The following is a 17,105-nucleotide window of genomic DNA, read 5'->3' on the forward strand; positions in this document are numbered from 1 at the left end:
AACATTTTGATGTTCCTTGTCCTTCTGCTTGCTTTCAGCAACCATTCAAAGATGCTCAGTGTGCAGAAATTCAATGATTCCTGCTTTGTATCTTGCCTCCAAACTTGAGTATAGATTAGCAATAATCTTACCATTTATTAGGTTTCAATAATCCATCTTTTTCCCTTTCTCATATCTCTTTAGTGTGTATCTTTTCATGAGAACTCAAAGTTTCAGTGGCAATTTCTCACAATCCCAAAAGCTCCACCTAGCCCAGAGAATATAATTAGGAAGCAAGCTACCTTGCCTCTGGTGACTGGAAAGGCAATCTCATTCCTTGCTATCTCTTCCAAGTGAATGGTTATCTTGGAGTTCTAGTCTTTACAGACAGAATGATGTAATGATGAAGGTTTTAGATTGGCACTAAACAGACCCAGGATCAAGTCTATTCTCAGCCATAGAGACTTTTCTCAGCTCAACTTCTCGGGGTGGTTGTTGGGGGGGACAATAGGAGACACCACCCACACTGCCTAAAGTTGACAGACAAGATGGAATATAAGCCAATCAATCAATTAAAAAAGTAAATAAAATCTGGCGAGAGACCTTTTAATTGGACAGAAAAATGCATAAAGCAGTTGTAAGCCAACATCATTCCAAGGACAAACATTCTTTTGTGAAAAAGGTGCAATGAGGATCACTGAAGCACAGATTTACAACAAATACAAATACTGTCATACTCCCACTGAATTTCCTTTAACGGATAAAAAGAAACACATTGGTCAGTTTGCTTCCTGGAAAACAGTTCTGAGCACCTATGGTGTAATCAGTTAGTGGCATTTATGACACATAGTTTTCTAGGACATGAGATATTTCTGAGATAGAGTACAAGTGGAATTCACAACTTTTTGGCCTAGTGGTACATCTAGAATGTTGAAAACATATTGTGGGCACCCTTACTAAATTGTGACTGGGGACCATGTCCACTCACAAATAACTGCTTGGGGAGATACAACTATTTACAAATATACTGATTAACCCATCCTATCTTTGTCTTTTGTTTTTGTGGGCAGATTGGCATACCTACAAAAGAAAGCACTGTGCAGTATATACCCATGGTAGACTTCCTCTGGAACTCAGAACCATTCTTGGAAATTAAGGTGATGCTGGAAATTCAGTTTTTCTTTGCAACATGCCAGTTTCCTCTTTTGTAATTAGTAGATTTAAAAATGTAAAACTTTAGGTCAGGAAGGAAGCCTGGCACGCATCAAGAGGGGTGCCCAAGAGTTTGCCCAGCCTTTACTGTAACAAACATTTATCTGTAGTTTTCATCCATAAATATGTAAGTGTGTTTCAGTTGGCTAAGACATGTTTGCTTTTGTTTTTAAATTTGCTTCTTGAAATAGTAGCAGTTTTGGAAAAGATACCACCCAAGGCAGGAGACACCTATATTGTCCTCCTGCTCTCGCCACTCCATCAAGGCTATAGGAGGAACAAAAACAAATAGCAGTGGCTCTGAGATTAAAGACCTATTTTCATCATTTAATCTATCTGTACTGTCGATTGTTTTTAAAGCCCTTCCCCTGCAGCAGATCATCAGACCCTAGAACTAATTAATTTTACACTTTCCTTTTTTACTAATCCCATTACTTCACCCAATATATCCAAGATTATATACTTTGCTTCAGGAATATTGATAAGTGAATTATATTTAGAAAGACAAGACTTAGAGATACTGAATCAGATTTGCCTACCACACTGGGATCAGAGGAGATTCCAAACTATTATATGGAGACCCACAGGGCTAAGTAAGCTGCCCATTAGGACTAAGGCTTCCTTTCCAAAACCAGATATTGAGACAAGCAGCATATACAGGATGATTCAGTAAAACTCTGCCATTACAGATTCTTCTTAGCCACTCTTCCTGATCCCCATTTGAGCTTATTGCAATAAAAATCTGAAAAAACCCATGTCAAATGCAGCACCAAGCAATTTTCTAGATTCTTTTGTTTAATTGACTTATATTCTATCCTGTCAGTCAAGAACTCTAGGCAGCATATGTGGTGTCTCCTATTCCCCCCCCCCCCGCCTTCCCCAACAACCACACCAAGTGGTTGGGCTGAGAAAAATGATTGGTAAAGTCACCCAGTGAGCTTCTACGGCTGAGAATAGATTTGAACCTGTGTGCTTGGTGCCAGTCCAAGACCTTCATCACTACATCTTTTTGGGAAACACCTAAGTATGGACATCTTATGCTCATGAAAGCCCTAAAGGTATCTACAGTGAGGTTACAGAAATCAGTTACATCCTGATATTTGTCTGCATTTAGGTCCTTGTAGTCTTATTAAGGCACTCCAAGCCTGGCCAGTCCCCTCTAAGATCTTTGACATATGGCCAGAATCTCTATAAGAAATCAATGAACTAGTTACATTGCAGAGTTCAAGGTGACAGACAAAAATAAAGCCAGAAAACATTCAGCATATGAAGCTCCTTACTGACCCACCAATAAAAGAAAGTAGAACTCCTGTCAAAGGGCTGATCAGAAGCAAGCAAAGGGGTAAACTCAGCCCTTCACCTTTGATTTCATTTGTCAAATAACTGATTGACAGTATTTCATGTATATTTTTAAGAGTTCTGCATACATAGCTTCAATGGCCTCCCAAGCACTCTACAGAATTAAGCTCCTCATGTACCTTCTGTTGAAATATTTCATTTTAGGACCTCAACACTTATTAAATAAGAGTTTTAAATAACTTACCACCTCTGTTTCCAAACTTTGTATAGTGGGTGTTATAGAAGCTATAATATGGGTTTAAATATAACTTTTTTTCCTTTAAGAGAAGGGTATACCATAGCATTTGTTTTGCTATTTTGGAGTATGAGGATTTTCTTTGGTTTCTTAAATAAACTTGATCCAATCCAGATGTTCTAGTCCTTCTCATCAGTATACCGAAATAAGTGGCAGCACCTAATCAGTCTTGCCTAACCTTGAAGTTAAGCAGGGTTGATCTGGTAATACTTGGATGGGAAACCAACAGAAAATACCAGGGCTGTGGGCTAAAATGAATAACTGAAAAAAACCTCCTAAAAGAAGACAATGACAAACTACTTCTGTATTATTACTAAGAAAACTGCTTGGGTGTGCTCATGAAGTCACTAGCTTGACTTGAAGGAGATCTTACTTCTCTCACCAAAGATTTGTTGAGATTACAACTTCCAGCATCTCTATTCAGGAGATCCAACTGAGAATTCTAGAAATTGCATCCAACATATGTGGAGATTAGCCAAGATTCAGAAGGCTAATACAAGTAATTAAACTTGTTCCGAAACTATAGTTCCAATGGAGAAGTCAGTGTGATAAAGAAAAATCGGTTTTTAAAAAAAAGTGAACTAAGGAAGTGGGGAAGGATTCCTGTCTGATAATAATGCTACTTCTCCCCATCTGGTGTTCTCAGAGTAGCTTCTGTACATAGATATGGCAGAAGATCAGACGCTTCTCTGAGCTGTGTATCTGTGGAATACTAAACTGCATAGTGTTCCGCTTGCTGCCACATGTGTGGTTCAAACTTCCTCTCTACATTTCACAGCAGAAAGTGAGCATCTGTACTGTAAATAAAGTATAATGGATTTCAACTACAAAATCAGTTCAGTTATGTCTCTCTTATGTTCAAGAAGATTTAATTACTGAGCTCCATGTGCCTGGGAAATGGAGGACTGTTTATTTCTAAAACCACAATACTGTTTTTTTCTACCACGAATGTCATCTCTCCCAGACATGGCCTTTTTGTGAAGGGGACCCAATGGACAATTGCCATGGGTCTCTTACCTATAAGGAGTTATATCAAAATGATAATTAGCATTAATAGGTAAGAACTACTGCCAATTCTTTTTCTCTTCCCTCCAAATTCCACTTATTTGAGCCTCTGAGATAAATCATACAAAACAATCTCCAACGTGGGTGGTTATATCCTTTTGTTGTAAATAACTAAATTAATCACAGTCAAGCATGAAGTTAATGGCTAGTGCATCAACAATTAGATTTAATGATTGGGTTTGCACAAGACCTAGACTGGACTAAAATGAGGCTGGGTAAGCTGTTATAGAAACCAAGCCATTATCTTAGTATGTTTTGTGAATCACATTAAACTGTAATATGTGAACTCCACAACTATGTTTTGTTTACAAGGGTTTAAGATTTACCAAGTTCCATTAATAAAGCCAGTGTTCCCAAAGCAAAATCAGTTGTTCTTGTACGTACAAAAATTTCCTCTCTTTCGCTCTGCTTGGAGGACACAAGCAATGAGACCAGATAAACAATGAGAGAGAAATAAAAATCAACTCAGGCAATGCTTGCTTCTATAACTCTGATGATCTGGGGCTCTTGTTGGTCCATCACAGTTGACTCTGCCTGGGAGTTTTGTTCCAGAGTCTAAAACAAGCAACCAAGGAGGGTCTATCTACCACCTAAGTCTGGGATACAACACAACAATAACATAAGTAGAAGCAGGGTGGGGACAGTGATTTTCCTGAATGAGCCCGATAAAGCTGCAGAGCTATTTGCTTAGAGAAACAGGGAGAAAAATACTGACTTCATGTACCCAAAGGGTTAGAAGACCAGGCAGAATTGTTCAGAGTTGTAGACAAGATACAAAGGGTTTAAATCACAAGAAAGCAGATTACAGATGGACATAAGGACATTACCCACAGTAAAAACTGTTCAACAGTGGAATATATAGAGTCTGGAGATGATGGACCCTCCTTTGTTGGAGGTGTTTAAACAGAGGCAGGATGGCCAGAGATGCTGTAGTAATAGATTCCTGCACTAGGCAGGGGGTTGGACTAGGTGGTCCGTTCTGACCTTTATAATATATGATTCTATGAAATAATAATAATTTATTAAACTTGTATGCTGCCTGAACTATTTATCTACATTTCCCCATTTCAAATTCCCAAAGGACATTTTTTTAAAAATTCTTAAAACAAAAACATGCTACAATCAAATTAGTAGTATGTGGCAACTAACAACAACAATTTTCTCTACAGAATAGGATCTTCTGAAATATCAAAAGTAATAAATCTCAAACTTAGTGCCAAATAGTACAGCAACTCAAGATAACTTTGAAAGTATTTGAAATGCCAATTGTCACAATGTATAAACATTTCAACTGCATAAGTATATATACAAATAATAGAAGAGGATCTCAAAAGCAGAAAAACTCATGAAGCACTAAACAATGAAAATTTATGATTTTTTTTTCAATTTTAGAGAAAATACAGACTATTTTAACTCCTTTTTCTGATTCTGTGATTGTATTATGCATTCAGTATTTACGTATTTTAAAGCTCAGGTTTTGGAGGGGGGTTAACATGATTGAACATTACAGAGAATGTGGGTGGAGGATTCAAAATTAGTTTTCGAAGATTTTGCCCGCTGGACCCTGATCCTTGGAAAGGTGCCATTTTTAGGCCACAACCCAGCAAATAACCATGTTTTAATTACCTTTAAAACACCATTTGTCCTGTTTTTAATTGGTTTGAAACTCATGTTTAAAGCCACAGAACAGGAGATAAGGAAGCTGTAGCTACTCCCAACTCTTTACTAATTCTTTCTTCCTTGCTGTACAATTATGGGATAGAACACTGTTTTGTACTGTAGGGACTAAACAAAGAGTCAACAGAGGAATCTCAGTTAACCTTATTTCACTCTCAAAAATTCTTTCAATCTTCAAGTTGCAAACTGTGTACCGCAAAGGGATCAAGAAAACTCAAAACAATGCTCAAGATGAGATTCAATTCGTTTAGAGTGTGAAAGGGCAGTTGATAATGAAAGAGGAAATTCAATCTTTCAGCTGCACTGGTTGATATGCCTTTTCTCTAACAGCTGTGGGAGTTCTGTCCAGCTACAGCAGTTGCCTACTCTAAATTACTTTGGCTAAATAACTGATCTGGGATGATCAGAGTTGTGGCCCAGCACAACTGGAGTACCAGAGTTTAGAAAGACTACATTAAAGGCCAATACCACAGGAAATCTATCAGCTCCTAGCTTAGTAGCTTAGTACATCTTTACAAAAGATTGTAAAGCATGTGTGGGTGGGTGCGTATTCTGTTCAATCATGTCCAGTTCTCAGAGACGGCCTGGACAAGTCCCTGCAGTTTTCTTGGCAAGGTTTTTTTTTTTTTCCCCCCTGAAGTGGTTTGGCATTGCCTCCTTCCTAGGATTGAGTGGGAGTGACTGGCCCAGGGTCACCCAGCTGGCTTTGTGCCTAAGGTGGAACTAGAACTCATGGTCTCCAGCCTGATACCTTAACCACTATGCAAAACTGGCTCCAAAGCATTTAAATAGTTATTTTTTTAAAAGCTTCCAACACTACAGCCAAGAAACACAAATTCTGTTCAAAGAATTTAACTTTGAAATTCTTTAAATTTTAACCTTAAAATTCCTTGTTTGAACAATCTCCGCGGGAAAATATTTGGAAGGAGGGGTATTTGCTTTTTACTGAACTGTTGGAGTTATGTTTCATTCTGGGGTCTGGGAAGGAGGAATGGTGCTCAGGATGATTCAAAGGATGCTAAATAAACAAAGAAATGTTGCCATTTGGGAATGCCTAAATAAATGGATAAAAAATAAATATAAATAAATAAATATAAAGCAACTGAAAGAAACTGTACAAGATCAGAAATCATGGAGAGAGCTGGCTTATAGAATCGCCAAGGGTCGATACGACTGAATGGATAATTCGACTCGAAATAAATGGAGAAGGACCGGGAGGAAGATATAGGGAGGAGCAAAATTAAGGGCATCCAGAATAAGACTGGGTAAAAGATACCACCAAATCATGTTCTTCCCCCCCCCCCCACTTACTCTTTTTTTTTTTTGCTCTCTTTTAAGATGTGGGATTCCCAGGAATCCAAATGGCAATAGCTGCCAATTCTTCTTCCCAGCAGCCTGCATAACAATGATTGGAGGATTATCCTTATTCGCACTGCCATCAAGACACTGCCACCCACCATGCCTGTTAGGAGAACTACAGTAGCTAGTGGTAAACATGCTGTCAGCTTGCCTGCTTTCACCGCTCCTCCCTCAGATGAGAACACAACTTTCAGTGGTGAGACCAGGGGAGACATTTCAACTTTGATTTAGATCCCAATTTCAACCCTATATAAGGTAGGGAAAGCATGCAGAACGTGGCTTTTGGAATTCTTCCCAATCAATTTACCAGCAGTAGCCACAGGATACATTTGTATTTTCTTCTGTGTAACAAAATAACACGCTATGTCTGCTCCCCTCCATCCCCTCACCTCCACACACACACTTCTCCCCAGTACCATGAGTTTATGTGCACCAGGAAGCCAGAGCAGGCCGCAAATACGCTGTTCTGGATCACATAATCAGAAGGAGAAGAGAGGGGGGTCTATGATAGGACGGGCGTTTCAAACCATTGCCCAAACCACTTCTCCCATAGGATGCCCTGGGATGTGGGTTTTTTTTTTTTTTTTTTTTGCTGCACCTGGCCATAACCAACCCCTTTGATTTTCCTTTTGCTGGCTTCTCTTGCAACACCAACTTTGGTCCCATTCTGTTGTGTTTTCAGAGAGTTATCTTGTTGACTGACAGAACTGTGAGCCTTCTTTACACACTATTCACTCAGGTTAAACTCCTAAACTCTCATAACACAGAGAACTATTAGAACATCCATTCACATGTCCTACTGTCAAACCTGGAGCCCCCACTTCTTACAGGTGCCTTTCCTTTTTTTTTTTTTTGTCCCCTGATGCAGAACTCTATTTCTCCCTGTTAAATTTATCGTGTCAATTTCAACCCACTGTTCAAGCCTGTGTACCTTGTTTTGAATCTTATCTTCCTCTTTCAAAGTGTTAGCCAATCCTCTTCCTTTTGCACTATATAATTAACTACTATTTACTACTATTATTTTCTGGAAAAGATCACAATCTAAACTACACATTAAATTGTTTCTTGCTCTAAATTATTGCAAGCTCCTTTGAGAAGGCTACTGAGAACTTTCCACCTCGGGTCAGAACCTGCATACCTTTTCATCTGCCTAGTGGTGCTCCAGGACACAAAAGCAGAGATTGCAATAAAACAAATGCAAATCTTCTAGCTCTTCCTCCCCCATTCTCAGGTTCCTCCAAGTCACAAATAACACAAAAGCCCAGCCAATCGCAGTCACCCTCGCGAAGGTAAACAGGAAGCTTCTTCACTAGAGCTCTTCTTTAGGCTCCGGGCATGACAGCACACCCACTTGTTTCAAGTACAGCAACTTTCTTGTTCCAGAAACAATGATTACTTTAGCCTGGGTCAGAGGTTACCAGTCCCACGCACTGGGGCTTGGTTACAAAAACATTCGTTCTCCCTTGTCAAGGCAATCATAGCTGGGTGGGAAGAAACTTGAGCAGCTGGAACAAGATGGCTGGCATAAGAGAAAATAGAGTGGCCTGGGGTGATCATTTGTTCCTGTGGGCGGGGAGAGAGACTGGAAATAGGCCCCAAAGGGCAACAGATGGATGTCATAATATGAGAATCCTGCAGATGTCTAGAAATATAGAACAAGAGAATGGCAGACAGTCAAGACAGGAAAGTACACTGTAATATTATACAAACATTATAATGGTTATAATGGGACAGGATTTGCCTCTCGAGTTGACACTTCTGAGTCTACATCAGTGTTGTCTCAGTTACCACATAATGCTTCTTTAGTTGGCAGGCAACTACATAGCCAAAGTATTAATGTCTAATCCCTTTATCTATTTCCACACAATTCTAAAATTGTCAGTTTATAGCAGGTATGTGTTATAGAAATTCTATTTTTAAGGGCACAGGCAGCCATCCATACCCTTATCATAGCAGAGGGTGGTGTGCCTAAATTCTGCCTTTGAAGAGAATTTCCTCGATCCTTCTCTCCCAAAATATCATATCAAGTCAGAAGCTGTGACAGATATCAGCACCTGGTTGAGATACTGTTAGAAGCAAAGCAGGATTGGGCCTGGTTAGTACTTGGATGGGAGGCTACATAATACAAGGGCTGTAGGTTAGATGAAGCAGCTTAAAAACATCCTGGAAGAAAGCACTGGAAATCCACTTTTGCACTGCTGCCAAGGAAACAGTAGAGATGACTTGTAATACCTAGGAGTTAAGCTTGACTCAAGGATTTGGAAATGTAATTCCTCCATTTATTAGGAGGTGGTAGTGGACTCTCCTTTGTTGAAAAGGCTGGATGGCCATCTGTCAGGAATGCTCTACTGGGCAGAGGGTTGGACCCAATATTCTTGAAGATTCATCAGTGGTTAAGCAAAGTGGTAGCTAAGTGAAACCACAACGTGCTTATGATGTTACTTCAGCTTTCCTTTGCTTTACAGACCTGTGAAGGTTGTAAATGCAAGAACTTGTCTCAAAGTTACTTTTTCATCACCATAACTGTGAATTGTCGCTAAGTGAGTCAGTCTCTAAATGAGGACTACCTGTATTTTCAACATCACCCACTATGCCCTTCTTGTCATATTAAGATGTTATACTGAATTTCACACAATTTTTTCACTAGTTCTGCTGAGGCATTCCATCTGAACATTTGAGAGCTAATATGTATATGGGGGCAGTCATTGAACTTGGACTCAATATGCATTGGGAATATTCATCTTAGTTTAGGAATTGATTCTTTTAAAGTGTGTATGTGCACTGTCCATTTTGATCCCTAATTCATTATCAATTGGGAATGGATTGCAGGCATTAAAATAGGATTATTTTACTACTCCAAAAAAACTTACATTGTTTTGCACCCTAGCATTTGACCTAGTTTTACATAAAACCTGTTCCAGCATATGTAACCCACTGAGTTTATCATACTATGCATCCAAGGAAGTGGGCTTTAACCCACAACAGCGTATGTACCAATTAATTTGCTAGTCTTTGAACACCATAAAACTCTTGTGGCTTCTACTTCAGGAGATTTTGACAGCTTCTTGATTTAACAAGTATTTTGGCTCAGTCATGACACAATCGCAGAGTCTGTAACAAATGTCTTCCTCAATCCATATAACTTCTATTGGTTGTACTGTGAACAATCCATTTTGCTTCCTGTTTTCAAATACTTTTTAACAGAAAACCAGCAATGACAGTTCATACTATACAATTAAAGAGTTCAGTTGACTAGAATCACTCCCTCAGCGACCTATGTTAGCCTTTTATAACTTTTTAGTGGCTCAGTCTAGCCTCAGAATTACCAAACTCCGTCTGTTTGTCAGTATAGTATTCCACAGCCAATGGCATGAATGACCACAGATAAGACAGAACAGCTCTTGCAGCTTTCCTAACCTGGAAGCTTTCTGATGTACTGCAGAACAGTTCCCATTATTCCTTGCTACTCTGCCTAGTGGAGGATCAGAGTAGCAGACCAAAACAAGCAAACCAACATGGAGGCCATCAGGTTCATATGCTTCAAATACTATGTCAAAACCTTTTTGATTCCTGCCACCAAAATACAGTTGATTTTTTTTTCTTCAGCAGGATCTAAAGACAGTACTTGGGTTCACAAATCATAAACAGTAAGCCATGATTTGCTTAACCACAGTTTACTGAATAAAACAGAATGGCTGGATTCACACAACTGCTCTCCTTCACATCTCCCAGCTGGACATGTGGAACTTGACAAGGGGGAAAGCATTTTCTACCCAGCTTCTATCCCTCAGGAGGTAAATGCTTGAAGAGAGTTTTGATTGATCGTTCCATGGTGACCATGGAGTTTTGATGATGGGTTTTTTTTCTTCAGCAGTCAGAACAATCATTCATACGGATTATATTCCATTTTCTCCATTTCCACAATAACACCTTTTAAAATTATACAGATAGCACATGCATGCATACATAAGAATATGTATTGTTTCTTTACAGTGAATTTGCAGGCCAATCCTACTTAGTCATAAGTCCTACTGATCATTTTAACTTGGTCTGCAGAATTTAGATACAGAGAAGATTTGCAGTTCCTAAAAATCAGAAAAAAGCACATTAAAAACAAGCTGCTTAATAAAATACACTGCTTATTTCAGGGGAGAAAATCACTTCCACTGAAGGCTTGTGAGGTCAACAGAATAATTCGCTGAAAGGAAGCTTCATCCCACCCCTCTATCTACTTCAGTGTTACCCAAGCTTGTCAAATTTTAAGATGTGTGGACTTCAACTCCCAGAATTTCCCAGCCAGCAAAGCAAAGCTGGCTGGGGAATTCTGGGAGTTGAAGTCCATACATCTTAAAGTTGCCAAGGTTGAGAAACACTGATCTACTTTGTCCTCCTATCAGTAGCACTGCTTTGGGAACAAGATTATTTTATTCACAGAGCAGCCAAACAAAATATATGGTCTCACATTGCTCCCTCTTTCTGTCCATTCATTTTAGAGTTATATCAATAAACATCAACTATTTCCTGCTAATTATACTGTTATCCTTCAAAAACAACCAACCAACCTGGAAACTAAAGCCACCAATCCTAGCTGAGATATTCTAATTTCCAAAAGGTAAGATTACATTTATTTTTATCCAAACGAGAAAAAAAAATCTATTTTTGGAAAACCAAGCTAGATCAATTAGTATTATCAGTCTTATTTTACATATTTTGCTTTTGCAAAAAGGATTCTAATAGAGGTAATTATAGGATCACTTTACTAAAATGTATAGCCTACCCTGCTCACTCCCAAGACTCTGGGTGGCTTAAACTGACAGAATGAATAATTAGAAAAAGGTAACATAAATAATACAACAGCAGAACGTCATTAGCCATGAAGCAACATTAAAACATTACTTAACAAACAGTAACAAACCAAACCATGCCATGGCTGTACAAATATGTGGGTGAAGAGTGAGGTGTTTGTGGCCTTCCAAAATGACTGGCATGTGGGAGGTTTACACATTTTAGGGATCAATAAGTTAAGGCCACTGCAGAAATAGCTTGCTTCAAGCCTCCCCCCCCACATCCCCTCCTTTGCTAATTAACAGGATGGGTAGATGTCCCCCAAGATGTCCCCTCAGGTACCTGTTGTGAACAGCCAACTTTATAACATCTGTTTGTACCAGACATTCAGTTATTTACTTGTGCATTTAACATTTTTGAACGGAAATATAGAATGCTACTTCGAAAGAAGCCACATAACAATGCAGCACAAAACACTTAAACAATTGTGAAAACAAAAACCTTATCAAATTTAAGACAGAACTGAATATATTTAAAAGTAGTCATTTCTAAATTCCTGTCCTGCTGTTTTTATTACAGCTTACGCTGTGCAGAAGAGTCCCCACCTATCTCCTGTCCTTAAATGTTTCATTGGGAAGAGAAGGGCCTTATGGAACTGAAGTTGTGTAAGATCATCCAAAGTGACCTCCAGGATCAGGCAGAGTCAGAAAGCAAGTGAAGCAACATTTCAGAGCAGAAAAGACAAAAAGAAGTGGCATGGGGCCCCATGAGGTCCCACAATAGTCTCCTAAGTGACGCAGCCCCACATCCTTCTCTGGAGTAGCTATGCAGAGGCAATTCAACTGAATAATGAGAAAATGACACAGTTCTTCAAGTTTAGCACCCAGAATGTTTAACTATTGCCAATAAAGGTCAATTGGGATGGGAAAATGCAAGGTTAAAATATACGAAATTATAAAACAAAAAGGAAAGAAACTGCTATTTCCATCAATATGTTTGGGGTTATCAATGAAAAGCTGGAAAAGAAAAGAACACCAATCTTTCACAAGCAACATAACCTGGGGGGTGGAAAATACATAGCCAGTGGGGACAAGTCACAGTAATAGCCTATATGGTTAGGATGAAAATACTTTAAAAGTTTAAAAATTTTAAATGAAATTAAATTGAATTTAAAAAATTACAGGCACTCTTTTCTAGATCTAATAGAAAAGAGTAAAAATTCATTTTTCAAATATGTATATGTAATTCTATTACTCAAACCATTTGTGCTCCTATAGTCAATTTAAGCAGTACTTTAGAGCAATGGTTCTCAACGGGGGGGGGGGGGGCATTTGGCCCCCTGGGGGCCTTAGGATATTTCAAGGGGGCTACAGGAGAAAGACATGTAATGGGGGGCATGGCATATGCTAAGGAGGCCACAGAAAAGCAAAGTGTATTATACTACAAATACTATCTTGCTGATGCCAGAAAACACCAGTTACCGTCCCACATCTATATCTGAGACATGTAACCGCGCATCGTCACCAGCCTACTTGCCTGGCAGATGAAGGAAGCCCTCAGTGAACTGCTGATTGACAAAGGACCACACTGCATTACTAAAATTATAATACAAAGATATATCCTATTTATTTTTTTTATTTTTATTTGTTTATCAAATTTATATGGCCACCCATTGCACACAAGGTGACTCTTTACAAGCCAAGTGTGTTAGTGGCTATCTTTTTCACCAGTAATGGGATCTGGACAGAGGGCCACAGGAGAAGAACAAGGTTGGACAGGCGCCAAAGGCAGAAAAAGAATTGAGAAACACTGCTTTGGAGGACAATATAAGCATTACAAAAGCATTCTTCAAAAAAAATGACCCTGATGTTAAGTGCAATCATGATTAAGTTCAGATGCAAATGCACAAAATGCCTGCTTCTTTTATAGTTTAAAGACACCAGCTTATTTAAAAAGATACTGGAAAATCAAAATTATTTTATATGGATTATATTACAATACTGCATTATTTGGAATTTATCACATGTGTAGAAAAAGGAAGAGGTTACCATTTTTATTCATAGTAAGGATCTAATTGGTAAAATATGCAAAATATTAAAAATATAGAAGTAAAGCAACAGACCAGAATAGAAGAAAGGTATTGGGCTAATCATATCAGAATAACCTTGGAACAATTTAAGAGAAAATGTAAGAAAATATTAAATTGCAATGAATTGGAAATAGTTAGGAAAAACTTAACAGTATATGGCATTTTACTCCCTATATGATCAGTTACCAGTATCCTTCCAGGCCCAATTCAAAAATGCTGGTTATCATTTACAAAACCCTTTATGACACAGAACCAGATTACATTAGATATTGTCTTCCCAAGGCTTTCTGATTCATTGACTTGTTCAATTTATATAGTCACCCAAGTCACAAAAGCAACTCTGGGTGGCTAACTTCAAATTAAAATGAGAAACAGAATACCAAACAAAAATCTTAAAAACACATCACATCCAAGGCCACTCATACATCTGCCTAATTGTCCTCTAAAGAAAGGCTCATATAATGCCTTGGCCCAATGCCATCCAATCAGAACACTGAAAAAAGGTCTTCTGAGAGATCCCATTCCATCTGAGGTCAAGACGGACATGTTCGAGGCATCAGCCCTTTTCTGTTGTGACTGCTTTAAATGTCCTTGCTGTCAGAGGGTCATGAAATTCCCTTCCTCTTGGCATTCCATAAAGCCATCAAACAACTCGATTTCTCCAGGCTTCAGTCAAAATGTTTATTGTGACACAGGGGAAGGAAGAGAGGAAGGGGAGCTTATTAATTGTACGGGGTATTTTCTTTGTCATACAACGCCCAGAAACTCTGCCTTGCTTATTTCGGCCACGTCATATGATCAAACTTGCTGGAAAAGGCAGTTATGCTTGGAATGGTCCGTGGTAAAAGGAAACAAGGCAGCCAAAAGACACGGTGGCTAGACACAATCAAAGTCGACACCAGCCAGAACATTGAACTACTAAAATAAGCTATACAAGATCGGAAAAAATGGAGAACTGGTCCACAGAATCGCCAAGAATCAGACACGATTGAGCGGATAGCATCATCATATTGCCCAGAAACTGTGAATTGGGGCAGGCCACCAAACCTATAAAATAAAATGATCAAAATAGTTTTTGATATAGGAGAAACGTTAGGATCTAACTGGATAATAAAGCAGCAGCAGTGATGTTCTAGTCCACAACTGCCTAGATTGGGGATGGGCATCTAGGGTGATATTTAATATGAATTGGAGATAAGGTAGGCAAGGGCATTAATTTGTGATATTACTGAAGTATGTAAGCATAGGATTTCTGAGACATGCTGGTTTTGGGAGAGCATGTTAAGCCTAGACTAAGGCTTACACACTTGGAAATACAAAGATGTGAAATCATGCCTCCCTTTTGGGGAAGCTTGCCCTTGAAATTTGGAAACCCAATTTTAAGAGCTTCTGGAGACTCCTCTTGCTATCATTATTGTTGAAATCAACAGAGGAAGCTGCCATTGTGCTGAAATCCAGTCACATGACTTGCTGAGTAATCTGCTGAATTTGGTAACTATTTTTGGTAATTATTCCCCCTTGTGTCCTCCCAATGCCTTTTCTTTTTTCAGCTATCTTTTAGCCTGAATGCAAAGAATGTCTCATTACTGATGCCATTCTAGAAATCTTTTGTAAAATGAAGAATGGGTAAATTAAAAATCCCTACCACTATCAGAATGCTTTTGAATAAATCTACAGAATACAGCTATATTTGGAATACTGTGTAATTTCTGCTCCTCCAATCATAAAAAAACTACTGGGAAAGATACAGAAAGGGTAACCAAAATCATGAAAGGGTTTGGAGTGCCTCAGTGAGAAAAGTTTTTAAAGGTTTTTTTTTTTTTGCATACACATGCACAGAGACACTAAAGAAAGAGAACGTAAACATCTGATCAGAAAGCAGGTGAGTTCACAAAATGAAGAATGGCATGGAACAATGTTTCCCTTTCTCTCAAAACACTGGATTTCAGGGCTTACCCAACTGAAATGACTCCCAAGAGACTCAAGAGAATCAAAGGAAAGTACTTTTTCATAAAGCACAAAATTGACATATGGAATATACAATCACAGCATTTACTAATAGCTACTACTTTGCATATTTTAAAAGCGGGGAACTCAGGAAGGAACAGTCTATTACAGGCTGCTAGTAATGATATAAGGAGCCGGGACATCCTAAGCTGTATGACATGAGAATGTCCTTGCTGAACACAATGGCAGAAGACCTCTATTCCTTTAACATTCTGTTTGTAGGGTTCCCAAGAGCATCTTGTTCATCACAGTAGGAAGCAGGATGGTGGACTAAATGGATGCTCGGTCTGTTCCAGGAGGGCTCTTATGAAGTTCTTATGATTTCCACTTAGATAGTCTATGAAATCAATACACAGGAAATGATGAAAGAAAATGGAAAGTATCATATGTTACAGAGAGAAAGAAAGGTGATAAAACACAATCTGGCACACAGTTACACATGGAATAGTCTTATGGAAATCATATGAGGAATTAGCTCATGTAAAGTGTGAAAGCTTAGATTCAGAAAAACCAAGCAAAAATAAAATAAAAGCAAAGACATATTTTACTGTTCTGATTTCCCCCCCTTTGGTCTCCCTCTTTGTTTGGAAATTTCAGAAGAAAGTTAAATTGTTGCACGATAATATTCCTGTTTACACCGAATGCAAACTACATATCCTTTCTTTTAAAATGCCACTCTCCAACACACTTAGAGGCTGACATTTAGGTTTAAAATGCTTCAGCTATGCCTCTCTAGGTTTTTTTTTTAAATATGTTCCAGCAGTCTACAAAACTGAGATGAAAAGTATAAGTGTAGACATAACAAAAGATTTAAATCTGACATAATGCTCTGACAAGAAGGATCAGGATTGCTATCAATCACAAAGCCAATGCATACATATTAAAATGCTGTATCTGTATGGTCTAAGAAGAACTGTACTATTTTGTTTTGGCTTGGTTTTTAAATTATTTATAACAATTTGTATTATGTTGCTTAAAAAATCTTGAGAGCCAGTTTGGTGTAGTGGTGAAGATGCTAGCCTAGAAACCAGGAGCTTGTGAGTTCTAGTCCCGCCTGAGCCATGAAAGCCGGCTGGGTGACTTTGGGCCAGTCACTCTCTCTCAGCCAATCCAACTCACAAGGTTGTTGTTGTGGGGAAAAGAGGAGGCGGGAGTAGTAGGTATGTTTACCGCCTTGAGTTTTATATTTTATCAATCCTGATAAAATATAATAATAAAAACAGTACATACAGTATGATTCTAAGATTGCTTCCTTGCTACCTCTACAGATCTTTTGAGAACTTTTGTTTGAAAGAAGCCAGGGGAAAGAGAATTAAAACTAAAGAACAGCCTTCTTTA

The 17,105-nt window shown here is 38.6% G+C and overlaps 1 protein-coding gene and 1 long non-coding RNA gene across 3 annotated transcripts in view; one reads left to right on the top strand and one right to left on the bottom strand.

The window, feature by feature from the left end:
• Positions 1-17,105, bottom strand: part of PLCG1 (phospholipase C gamma 1) — an 88,894-nt gene that overhangs the window by 55,057 nt on the left and 16,732 nt on the right. The window lies entirely within an intron of this gene.
• Positions 1,048-12,771, top strand: LOC134492970 (uncharacterized). Its single transcript, XR_010067537.1, has 3 exons — positions 1,048-1,136; positions 11,382-11,498; positions 12,251-12,771. It is a non-coding gene; the product is annotated as an uncharacterized LOC134492970 (long non-coding RNA).

Source organism: Candoia aspera, chromosome 3, assembly GCF_035149785.1.
Source record: "Candoia aspera isolate rCanAsp1 chromosome 3, rCanAsp1.hap2, whole genome shotgun sequence".
Lineage (NCBI taxonomy): Eukaryota > Metazoa > Chordata > Lepidosauria > Squamata > Boidae > Candoia > Candoia aspera.